Here is a 13718-nt window from a genome sequence, read left to right as displayed (position 1 = left end):
CGGTAAAAAGTTAAGGTTTGCTTAGAAACTATTAGAGACAATTGATACAATAAAGATTATAAAGCTTAGGATGTAAGTAAAAGTTAATAAAAGTTTATAATACATATTGAAACATAGATTGAAACCTATAGAAATACCAATCTATATCAATATTGATTTAAAATATTGGATTATTTTATTACTTGTAATTGCGCATTTTTATATAGAAATAAGTTCCGTTACTTGGCTACACCCTAGAAATAGAAATCAGCACAGCAAGATGGCAAGATCTAGGAAATTCTCTATAGGTGAACTATTGATAATTTCCTATACAATGGAAAAATATTTTCCAAAAAAAAGAAGGGGAATTTACACCTTGGACCAGGATAGGAGAAATAATATTCTCTGTGAAATGGTAAGAAGAGTGAGGCGTATATCTGGACAGAGGAGGACGAGAAAGCAATGCCTAAAACGCTACAATGATTTGTACAGGAGACAATCTAAATTGAGGATACTTATCCGGTGTTACCTGCGCAAATGTAAGACTTTGACATAATCCAGATTTAATTTTTACAATGTATGTTGCTCAGAAATGTATATATAACATTTGTATTTTTATCAATTTCATAACATGTGCATTGGAAAACACATTTATTTTATAAAACTATCAAATTTAATTGTGTTATATAATTTTATTGTATCTCTAGAAATCACTTAGAGAAAAGAAATTCTAGATATGCTCAGAGTCTGGTGATTTATGGCTGTACATTTGTCTATTGTGATTGGCTAACACATTTTAATAGAATTTTACTTTCACAGTTATCTTGAGTGTTGTTTCTAAAGTTAATTAACTTACATTGTTTGGGTTCTCAACTTTACAAGTTTAAAAAGAGATAGTGATGTAAATCTTTGGATTCAACAGTAGACACTGTCTTCCTTGAAGAATGACACGGTTTTTATAATATGTCTGATTCTTTCTGTTATCTATTTATACTGAATTATAAGCCAACTTTGTTTTGATGTTTGTAAAAGAAAAGAATGTGTGAAAGTATGTTGTGCACATCCTAGTATTAAGGCGATTAGATAAAATAAAATAAAATTTTAGAAAGATTATCTAATCTATTTCTAACATTGGAAATATGGTCTTTTTCAAAAAGATATGTACAAATTAATAATTTTTCTTTTCTATTAAATTGTAGATTACATATGATTTTACATATAATATGGAAAGTGCAACTAATTTGTTTACATTTTTAAATAGTTAAAAACCGTAGAGCACCGAGATATCTCTGTCCAATTGATGACAATTCCTCAAGTTCTGGTGGAGAATCTGACCCCTTGCCAAGGGTGTTTATGGACAGGGAGGGAAATGATATTCCAGGTATTTATAAATTGTAATAATTAATATATATATATAGATCCATACAATGTTGGCAATAAAATTAACATTTTTTGTGTTTAAGTAATAAGAAGGCAACAACGTAGGGCAAGGCCTATTATTGAAAATGAGTCAAATGAGGAAGAAGAACTTCAGAATCCGAATTTGGAAGGTTAAATTAATTTTATTACTTTTTATTGCATTTATAATAAAAAAATAATTTTATTTGAAATGTAAACCATTGTTTTGTTATACATAGATGATGCAGAAATTCAGGTTGAGAATTACCGTCAAGATGGAGAGGCAAATAATGAGGAGAGAGAAGAAGTGGTACAAGATTATGAAATAGAACAAGTGCTTGTGCAGGAAGACGATTTAGAAGATAGTAAGTAATAATATATTAGAAAAATTCTAGTGATAACATAATATATATATATATATATATATATATATATATATATATATATATATATATATATATATATATATATATATATAATAGAGAGAGAGAGAGAGATAGATAGATAGATAGATAGATAGATAGATATAGAGAGAGAAAGAAATAAAAAAAAAAGGATAATGAATTATTTTTAATATATACAAGTGGAGTAAAATCTAAAATTTCATTTTATACAGTGATGCAAGAAGAAGAGGTGGACAGAGAGGTGCATGATGAAAATAGTTCAAATGATTCCTCTGATACCATTAATTATGACTGGGGTGAGTATATCAGACATGTGTTTATATATGGATTTAAAAATACATAAGAATAACCTTATTCTTTATTTTATACAGTACCTGAAGATCAAAACATATTGATTAACAAGAAACAGTTATTGGAGATATTAAAGAAAGCTGAAAAAGGACTGAAAGAAAACTATTCAAGTTTGCATGAAATGCGCCTTAAAATAGAAAAAATGTAACAATACAATTTGATTTATCATAATGTGACCAAATTTTATTTTTATTTTTGTGATAAAAAATAAATATTTATGTTTAACCGTGTATTGGTGTCCTTATAAATTATTATAAACATAACACTGAAATCAATATAACAATGTATGAGATTGAATAAGGGACAGTCTACAATCTATTTTTTTATTGTTTGCAAAAGATTGATATTCACTTTATTTCTGAGTTTAATGTTTAGCATTAACAACTCATTTATATTAATACACTTTTTTTTTTTTATCTGTGGTTACCTTGGACTTCTTCCAGCTCACTGATGACATGACTATGACTGATTCTTATCTATTCTCTTGCATTAGCATTGTGTAGTAACCCCAGTGCCTGAACAGAGTGTTATCTATATGGCCAACGTGTAATTTCAAACTCTTTTGAAAAGATATTTCAAAAGCCTGTGATAAGAGGCAGCCATGAAATTAGCATATGAACTACTATGTTTAGTTTAAAATAAGATTATTTACAAAAAAGACATTTCACCAGAAAAGAAATGTAAAATTGTATTAATATTAATAAAGGTAGAATGGCAATAGTTTACTGTCCATAGAAACACTTTAGAAATAGTCATGTGGGTCATGCCAAGGGGGCTTGGATCATGTCAGCTATGAACTAAAAAAATATACATTCATATATATATATATATTTTAAAAATCAATATTTTACAAACACAATATTGAATATTTGTCAATTCAAATAAATATTGAGGAAGTAAAATTGATGTAATGCAAGGCAAATTATATTAAAATGGATTTAAAATTTATAAAAAAAATAATAATAATCAAATGGATTAAAAAATTTAGAAAAGTATTATATTAGTTATTAAAAAACAAAGGATAAAAATAAAATAAAAAAAAATGATATTAACATTATTGGCTCGAAATAATCGACATTGAAAGCTGTTTTAATGATAAATAAGGCGCATTTTAAAAAATTGTGGCGAGATTTATCAATAATCCGCCGCATCTCGACAATGGAAATCAGCGATAAAATACTACTGGTTTAATGATAAATATTGGCGCACATGTGCGCCTTTGCAAGGGCGAGATGCGGCGAGTTCATAGGAGAATTGAAAGTCGTAATTCTAAAATGAATGATAAATAGAGCCCTTAGTAACTATTCTACCTAGTTAAAATAAATACAAACTTGCCTGTAAAATAAAAATAAACCCTAAGATAGCTACAATGTAACTATTAATTATATTGTAGCTAGTTTAGGGTTTATTTTATAGGTAAGTATTTTGTTTTAAATAGGAATAATTTAGTTAATGATAGTAATTTTATTTAGATTTATTTAAATTATATTTAAGTTAGGGGGTGTTAGGGTTAGACTTACATTTAGAATTTAATATAGTGGTGGCGACGTTGGGGGCGACAGATTAGGGGTTAATAAGTGTAGGTAGGTTGCAGCAACATTGGGGGCGGGAGATTAGGGGTTGATAAATATAATGTAGGTGGCGGCGATGTCCGGAGCGGCAGATTAGGGGTTAATAAGTATAATGTAGGTGTCGGCGATGTCGGGGGCGGCAGATTTGGGGTTAATAAGTGTATGATTAGGGGTGTTTAGACTCGGGGTTCATGTTAGGGTGTTAGGTGTAAACATAAAATGTGTTTCCCCATAGGAATCAATGGGGCTGCGTTACTGAGATTTACGCTGCTTTTTTGCAGGTGTTAGACTTTTTCTCAGCCGGCACTCCCCATTGATGTCTATGGGGAAATCGTGCACAAGCACGTACAACCAGCTCACCGCTGACTTAAGAAGCACTGGTATTGAAGTGCGGTATGGAGCACAAATTTGCTCTATGCTCACTTCTTGCCTTTTAATGCCGGGTTTGTAAAAACCTGTAATACCAGTGCTGCAGGTAAGTGAGTGGTGATAAAAAAAATGCACGGTAGGGGGGGCGGAGCCAGCCATCAAGGTGAATGGCTGCACTTTGAGTGAGCTCCTGAGGCAGCCCCAGATTAAACTCCTAAAACCGTGTACAAGGTACAAGAAATTTACTTTAGCTATGGATGCTAACACTTGAAGATCAATCCTCACACTTTATTCGACTTGAAAAAGACGCGAAAAAGAGGCGATCGCACGTTCGGTCCGGATTTGGCCTCAGCCATCTACTACAGCCCCCGGCTTCATTTTGGGCCTAACACAAAACTGCTGCAAACAGGAGGACAAGGCCTGGGTCATTCTCTCTATGCCTCTCAGGGTCACTACGGCTCCTCAGGGTACCTGAATCTGCTTTTCCTGACCGGATTACCAGTTTTACATTCTACTGATTTCAGGCTATCTTGAGGCCTATACCGGTCCACTCAGGTCTCTCTAAGATCAGCTCTTACCATGAGGAATCATCTGAGGAGGTAATCAAATTAATTCTGTTCAGCAGAATCATAATGACATAAAGCTTGTATTAATATATATATTTACAGGAGGTTAACTAGCATGACATATGTATTTTAAAGCACCTCACACATCACCCACATGAGGCCTATACAAGATTCACATCTCTGTGAGGATTAACTAGAGCTTTATACTACCATGATAAAGAAGCCTGCTATAAATATAATATAACCACAAATCACATATCATGCAGCACTTTTATACATCCTTCATCTGAGAACAACAAGCAGCAACTACTTACATCCACATGGGGTGACCTATTCCCCTCCAGGCCTACATATTACATTAATCCTGGCTGTGGGTTATTTTGGCAGTTTTCTACCGCTTACTGCAGGATTGCTCAAATTATGAACATTGCTTTTTCTACATTTTTTCCTGCTTCAAATCACTTTACTACGCACTAACATAAAAGTGCCCCAGTTATACAGACGAATCAAAATTCTGCAGCACAGAAATGTCTCCAAAGAGGCAAGCAAAGCAGGATAAGGTGAGCAAAAGTCATCACAGTATTACAGCCTCTATGAATAAATTCTTCAAACCACTTGAAAACCCAGACTCGTCTCCAGAGACCATGGACTCTGCGGATGAAGCACCACAACTCCAGACTGCTACGGCAGCCAGAGCTCCAGAGTCTATACAAATCACACAAGCTTTTCTAGAAACTCTTCCGTCTAAGCAAGACTTTACAACTCTCATTTCCCAGGTGAAATCCTGTATCAAAGAGGAAATCTCAGAGCTACGTAAAGAGATGCACGAGATAGGAGACAGAGTGGAATTTCGTGAAGAAGAATCTGAGTCACAGCAGTCAGATATTGCAGGCCTTATTCAGAATGTACAAGCTCAGAATACTGTCATTTCCCAACTCCAAGATAAACTGGAAGATATTGAAAATAGGAGCAGACGACAGAACATCAGAATAAGAGGCATACCAGAGTCCATCACTACAGAAAATCTTCACACCTATCTACAAGATTTGTTCAAAGACCTTCAAGGTTCATCACTTACAACACCTCCTGTCATGGACAGATATCACAGAGCTCTCAGACCCAAGCCCAAGGAGGGATTACCACCTTGGGACGTGATCATAAAATTTCAAGATTATCAACAAAAGGAAAACATCATGAAGCAAGCCAGAATTTCTTCACCACTACGCTTCCAAGGATCTGCACTCTCCATCTACGCTGACCTTTCCATAAGAACTTTGCAAAGAAGAAGGGAATTTGCCCCGCTCACCACTGTGCTAAGAAATCACAACATCTCATATAGATGGGGCTTCCCTTGCCATATACAACTGATATGGGAAGGTCAAAGGAAAACATGCATGGATTCAGGAGATATCGAAGACTTCTGCAAAGAGTTGAATCTTGCACCTCCAACCCACAACCACACATCTGCACCTATTACTAAACAGCTGAATACTCTACCTCATACAGCTCCCAAACCTCAAAGAACACCATGGCAAACAGCAACCCATAAGAGACAGAAAAGTACTACAGCAAGTGCTTCAGAAAATGGGTGAGATTGATCCAATATTTTTGTGATCCCTAACCTTTTCATGATTTCTAAGGGACCCTGTTCCTAATTTATTGTTACTAGTTTTGTGTTTAATAATATTGTAGCACTATTTTTTTTTAGATAGATTTATCAATGTGCCTTCACGGACTTATGATCTACCAAAATCTGGGGCTCCACTAGCCCTCTTTTAGGAACTCTAAGTTATCTATATGAATTGTAACATTAGGTTACGAATTCTATATTCAATCGCAACCCTTGCTATTTCAAGCAGGGACTATCTGTTAGTTCATTTTTTGTTGAAAAATTTTTTTTTTTTTTTTTTTTTTTTTTTTTTAAAGTTTTATTGTACATAAAATAAAAAATACAGACATGTCAGGGTATTCCCGACATCATGAAAACAAAACAAACAATTCACCATACAAGGCAATCATCACATTCTTGTTGCAAATATAATTTTCATGCTTCAATTTTGCATACATAATTACAGTTATATACAATCAACAAAGAAAAAGAGGGCAAAAGAAAAAAAAACAAAAAAAACCAAAAAAAAAAAACCCACAACTGGAGAAGAGAGGGACCCCCCAATGCTAATTCAAATTGGGAAATTCCTCTCTAGCAATCGCATTGAGCAATGTTACTGACTCCCGAAAAGGGTATATTAACCGCTTCTGTTCTATTTCCGGGAAAGCCTGTATAAATCTCTTCCACTTATCAAGGAAGCGTTTTATCTGCGTTTCCGAATTAACTGTCGTATCAAATTGCTCCACTATTAGTTGTCCCTTAATTTTGTTAATACATTCTGTTAAAGTGGGGGCTTTCATGGACTTCCAATATTTCAGGATTAACGACCTCCCTATTAATATTGCTGTATTCACAAATTTAAAATTAATCTGTTGTCTGGGAGTTTGATACATAAAGATTATATCCTCTTTTTCTAATTTAATCTTTTTCCCGTTAATTCTATTCAGCCAAAAATTCAACCTACTCCAAAATTTTTGAATCTTTGGGCAGGACCACAGACAATGGGTCAAATCCGCTAAAGGGAAGCTGCATCTAGTACATTTATTTTCGCTATTTTTATCCCATTTAGCTTTTACGGAAGGTAATATATACCTTATTTATCACTTTCATATGAGACTCTCTCCAACCTATTGCTAGTGTTGCTTTGTCTACTAGATTGAAACTTTTTTGTAGTCTCGCGACTGGCTGTCGCCAGCTTGCTGCTAAAGCCCCTATTCTTGTTGTTTCTTGAGACTTTTTGATTATCTTATACCAAAAGGAAATGGAATAGTTTCCTTGACTATACATATTCAATACCATATTCATCTTTTTGCCTAAACCCTCTCGTATAGATTCTTTGTTGAAAGTTTCTAGAAAATGCCGTATTTGCAGGTACGCGTAAAATTCATTATTTGGGATTCCAAACTCACTTCTTAGATCCTGAAACGTTCTACAAGTTTTAGTGTCCCTGCCTTGCAATTGTTGTATGAAAGTTAGACCCTTCCTCTTCCATCTATGGAAGACTTTCGACTCAATTGCTGGTATAAAATTGGGGTTCCCCACTATGGTCAAATATTTTGAGTATTCCGGGCTAGCTCGTAACAATTTCAGCAACTTATGCCATGCACTAATTGTATTCTTAACAGTGGATAATTTTTTAACTTTGTCTGGCAGCTTCCCTTTGTAATGTAATAAAGCTTTTAAGCCATATGGGGCCACTAAGAATTCTTCTATGTCATTTGTGGCAACGTAATTTGCCTCTGTTAGCCATTCTAATGCGAATTTACCTATACATATTAGATTATATAGCTCTATGTCTGGAAAAGATAGACCACCCCCTGTTTTAAATAGTGACAAATTATGTAATGCAATCGCTTTACGTTTGTTGCCCCATAAAAATTTTAAAACGTCCCGCTTGAATGATGTTAGATCCTTACGATTAATAAATATGGGTAAATTTTGTAGTAGGTACAGAATTTTAGGGAATAGGACCATTTTAATTAAGTTTATTTTACCCGACAGAGTCAGTGGGAAATTGGCCCATCTGGCCATATCCTTAGACAATTTTGCCCAGATTTGAGGGTAATTTAATGCATACCAGTTTTCAGGGTCTCTAGACAGTACAATGCCTAGATATTTTAATTTACCATTTGCATTTTTAAATGGCGCATTCTTATAGCTATCTCCTTTTTCTTTTAACCAAAAAATCTCTGATTTGTTAATATTTACTTTATAGCCTGCAAACTTACCGAATTCATCTAGAATTTGAATTAACAGAGGAATATTTCTTTGAGTATCTCTTAAGAAGACCAGTAAATCGTCAGCGTATAATAAGAGCGTAGTTCTTCTCTTCCCTAGCCAAATCCCATCTATTTCCTTTCTCAGGAGTATCGCTAGAGGTTCAATCGCTAAATTGAACAAGTAAGGGGATAACGGACACCCTTGTCTGGTTCCTTTCTGTAGAGTAAAGTTTTGTGTTATATTACCATTTATCAAGATGTTTGCCTGAGGCTCTTTATATATCAATTGTATCAATCTGAGGAAAGAGCCTGTGATTCCAAAGTTACTAATTGTTGTGAATAGATGATCCCATGTAATCATATCGAAAGCTTTTTCAGCATCTATAGATGTAATAGCCATATCTGTTTGGATCCCCGTTCCCTTTTTTTTAATCTGGTTCCAATAGTAATCTATTATCAATTGAACTTTCCTCAGATTGGTTGTAGAAGTCCTATTAGGCATAAAGCCAACTTGATCTTTATGTATTAATGGTGCCATCATTTTCTTTAATCTTTGGGCAATTATGCTCATGAGCAGTTTATAGTCGCTATTTAACAATGAGATGGGTCTATTAGAACCCATCTCTTCCGGGTTCTTACCTTTTTTCAAAACTAATGAAATTGTTGAAGTTGTAAAAAATTTAGACTGCATATTATTATTGATGTATATTTTATTGAAAAGGCCTTCTAGCGTAGGGATTATTTCATCCTGCAAGATTTTATATAATTCTATCGGGATCTGATCTGGACCGGGGGCCTTGTTACTCGCCGTTTTATTTATTGCTATTCTTATTTCTTCTTGAGATATAGGTCTATTTAACTCATCTAGGTCTTTTTTATCTAATTTTGGTAATCTGATTTTATCCCAGAACTTTGTTTTAGCTTCCAAATTAATCTTATCCTTTGTATATAAATTTTGATAGAATTCATATACATACTCATTTATTTCTTTAATATTGGTCAATCTCTCTGCTCCCTTTCTAATCGTCTCTATAGCCCGTTTCTTCTTCTTAGCTTTTACTAGATTTGCCAAAAATTTACCAGCCCTACCACTATGTCTGTAAAAGAACGCCCTTGTCCTAAGATCTTCTTGTCTTGATTTTTGCATAAGAAAAGTGTCTCTTCCTGTTTTGGCCCTTATATATTTGTCCCAGCGTGTCCCTGATCTATCACTTAGAAACGCATTATAGCAATTGCGTACTTGTCCTGCTAGCTGTAACTCTTTCTGTTGTGCTATCCGCTTATTTTTAACTAAGTACGCCTTGATTTCCCCTCTAATGAATGCTTTACAGGCCTCCCAAAAAATTTCGTAATTATTTTCATATTCCTTATTGTAGTAAAAATATTCCTGCCATTTTCTCTTTAACCAGCCCTTAAATTGAACATTTGTACTTAAGTATGTAGGAAAAAAAAACTTTGCGGGGTCTCTTTTGGCCCCCTTGAACTTACAGTTTAGAACGTTTATTTTTGAAAACTGTTTTGCCTTATTTTATTTTTTAACAATTTTATCTTATATAAATGCACCATGACTCTTTTTTTCCTTTGTTAAAGGGACAGTCTAGGCCAAAATAAACTTTCATGATTCAGATATAGCATGTAAATTTAAACAATTTTCCAATTTACTTTTATCACCAATTTTGCTTTGTTCTCTTGGTATTCTTATGCTAATTTCTTAGACCTTGAAGGCCACCTCTTTTCAGAATGCATTTTAACAGTTTTTCACCACTAGAGGGTGTTAGTTCATGTATTTCATATAGATAACACTGTGCTCGTGCACGTGAAGTTATCTGGGAGCAGGCACTGATTGGCTAAACTGCAAGTCTGTCAAAAGAACTGAAATAAAGGGGCAGTTTGCAGAGGCTTAGATACAAGATAATCACATAGGTTAAAAGTATATTAATATAACTGTGTTGGTTATGCAAAACTGGGGAATGGGTAATAAAGGGATTATCTATCTTTTAAAAGAATACAAATTCTGGTGTAGACCATCCCTTTAAGTTTTGTCTTTGTCTTATATTTGAACCACGTTACTGACTGTGTTTTGGGATTTGAAATCTGTTAGTCTGGGTTTTTATTTAAGATTCCACGTATAATAATCTTAGGTGGTGGCAGCATAGAGAAATTTTAGTGTGAGTTGCACTAAAGGGGAGTTTGGACTTTTTTCCAAGATCTAGTAAAGACTAGGGAGTGTTTGCTAAAATAAATCCCAGGCTTGCCTGTGAGAAACTGTTTAAGGTGGAAATAGTTGGTTAACCCATTTATGAAGGTTTTCATGTTCCCAGCCAGGGAGACAGCATCAACTGCCTGCATTTACTATTAAAGAGACAGTCTACAATAGAATTGTTATTGTTTTAAAAGATAGATAATCCCTTTATTACCCAATCCCCAGTTTTCCATAACCATCACAGTTATATTAATATATTTTTTACCTCTGTGATTACCTTGTATCTAAGAACCTTCTTCCAGCCCCCTGATCACATGACTGTGACTGTTTATCATCTACTGTCTTGCATTTAGCATTGTGTTGTGCTAAATGTTAAATAACCCCCTGTGCTCATTTTCAACATTACAAATTTATCTTGAACTCCTACTACTCTGCCCTTAATTTCCATAATCAACACTACTTCTCTACTCTTATCTCTAATCTTTCTTCAAACCCAAAACGTTTGTTCTCCACTTTCAATACTCTTCTCCGCCCTCCCCCACCTCCTAATACAACTTCTCTGTCAGCTCAAGACTTTGCCAACCACTTCAATAACAAAATTGATTCCATCAGAAATGAAATCAGCTCTCAGCATAATTCCATTCTCTTACCCCCTCAAATGCTCTCAATCAACCACAACCCACATAACCTTAAACTTAGCTCATTCTCCCCTGTTACTGAGGAAGAAGTTTTGGCACTTATACTACGCTCTCACCTCACTACCTGTCCCCTTGACCCTATCCCCTCACAGCTACTCCCCTCCCTCTCTGCCACCCTTACGCCTATACTCACACACACTTTCAACCTCTCCCTCAGCACCGGTATATATTTCCCTCATTGCTGAAACATGCACTGGTCACAGCTATCCTCAAAAAACCTTCCCTTGATCCTACCTCCCCATCCAACTACCACCCTATTTCCCTCCTCCCTCTTGCATCAAAGCTTCTAAAAAAACTAGCTTATGCATGCCTATCCCATTTTCTTACAATAAACTCCCTCCTTGACCCATTGTAATCTGGATTTCATCCCCATCACTCCACAGAGACAGCAATCGTTAAGGTTACCAACGACCTACTTACAGCAAAATCAAAAGGCCACTTCTCTCTGCTTATCCTCCTTGATCTGTCCGCAGCCTTTGACACTGTTGACCACCCTCTTTTGCTCCAAACCCTCCAATCCTTCGGCATCTGTGACACAGCTCTCTTGTGGCTCTCTTCCTACCTGTCAAACCGTACCTTTAGTGTAGCCTTCTCTGGGGCCTCCTCTGCCCCGTCACCACTTTCTGTCGGAGTACCGCAAGGCTCTGTCCTCGGTCCCCTTCTCTTCTCAATCTACACATCATCACTAGGTTCCCTAATAAAGTCCCACGGTTTACAATATTATTTGTATGAAATAGAAAATGAAAACAAAGTATCAGCGCTACTGATATGGAGACGTCTATATTGGATATATACTATATAAGTGGTCTAGAGATAGTATGTAGATAAGTAAATGATGCACATTGATAAAATACCACATTTTGAATAAGCCACACAATATTTAAAACCAATAATTCAAATGTAAAAAATTAAATAAATGGAAATAATTAAAATAATAACACACTATTTAAAATGCTAAAAAAAGCTGCAAATGTGCAATGTTAAATGCCACAATACAATGTAACCACACAATGTTAAAGCAAATGGTCCCAATGAGAAATATATGTAAAAAAATATAGTCTGAAGCGGTAACTTATACTGCCTAAAGATTGTTTTATACATGCCTTTATTCTTTAACTTCTGGTACGCAGAATACCTACTGTCCTGAAATTTTAATGTTGTGTGCTATTTGTTTAATAAACTTCACTTGAGTCCGGATTGCGCTCTTCTCTTTTTCTGTTTTTCAATATTATTTGTATGCCAACGACACCCAAATCTACTTCTCTGCACCAGACCTATCTCCTTCCTTGCTAACCCGTGTCACTAACTGTCTTTCTCACATCTCTAACTGGATGTCCTCTCACTATCTCAAGCTAAATCTCTCCAAAACTGAGCTCCTTATTTTCCCCCCTTCTTCTAAACTTTCTACCCCCAATCTCTCTATAACTGTTGACAACTCCATCATTACCCCTACCCCGCATGCCCGATGTCTCGGGGTCACTTTTGACTCAGATCTTTCTTTCACTCCTCACATTCAGTCATTCTCTAAAGCCTGCCGCTTTCACCTTAAAAACATCTCTAAAATTAGACACTTCCTTACACAAAACACAACTAAGATTTTAATCCACTCTCTCATTCTTTCCCGCCTCGATTACTGCAACTCTGTCCTCTCTGGTCTCCCCACCTGCCACCTAGCTCCTTTACAATCCATAATGAATGCCTCTGCCAGACTCATCTTCCTTACACGTCGCTCTTCATCTGCTGCTCCTCTCTGCCAATCCCTTCACTGGTTTCCTCTTGCCTCTAGTATCAAACACAAAATTCTCACTCTGACATACAAAGCCCTCAACTGCACTGCTCCCCCCTATATTTCAGACCTTGTCTCCAGATACTCTCCCTCCCGTCCCCTTCGCTCTGCTCACAACCTCCTCCTCTCCTCCTCTCTTTTCACCTCATCACACTCCCATTTACAGGACTTCTCCAGACTGGCTCCCATCTTGTGGAACTCTCTGCCTCGCTCCACAAGACTCTCCTCTAGTTTTAAAAGCTTCAAGTGCTCCCTAAAGACTCTACTGTTCAGGGATGCATACAACCTATGCTAACCTTTCTTTATACCAGTTCCTCTCCTCCATTGCTATCCCCTGAACCCCCTTAACATGTAAGCCTAAGAGTCCAGCTGTTTGTAGATCACCTTCTTTAGAGCTGACTACAACAGTGCAACTCTTGGCAGGGCCCTCTATCCATTTGATCCCTATAATTGTTTTGTTGTACTCCGCCTTTGTTTATAGCGCTGCGGAATCTGTTGGCGCTCTACAAATAACCGATAATAATAATAATAATAATAATCCATATGGCCCACATGTACTTTCAGT

General features: G+C 35.7%; 1 long non-coding RNA gene across 1 annotated transcript; it reads left to right on the top strand.

Annotated features, from left to right (window-relative positions):
* Window positions 1–1243: 1243 nt before the first annotated feature.
* On the top strand, window positions 1244–1690 carry LOC128647829 (uncharacterized). The gene is made up of 3 exons (XR_008400429.1): window positions 1244–1360; window positions 1443–1529; window positions 1617–1690. It is a non-coding gene; the product is annotated as an uncharacterized LOC128647829 (long non-coding RNA).
* Window positions 1691–13718: the final 12028 nt, after the last annotated feature.

This window comes from Bombina bombina, chromosome 2, assembly GCF_027579735.1.
Source record: "Bombina bombina isolate aBomBom1 chromosome 2, aBomBom1.pri, whole genome shotgun sequence".
NCBI classification, from domain to species: Eukaryota; Metazoa; Chordata; class Amphibia; order Anura; family Bombinatoridae; genus Bombina; species Bombina bombina.
This window is presented reverse-complemented; position numbering and strand designations above follow the sequence as displayed.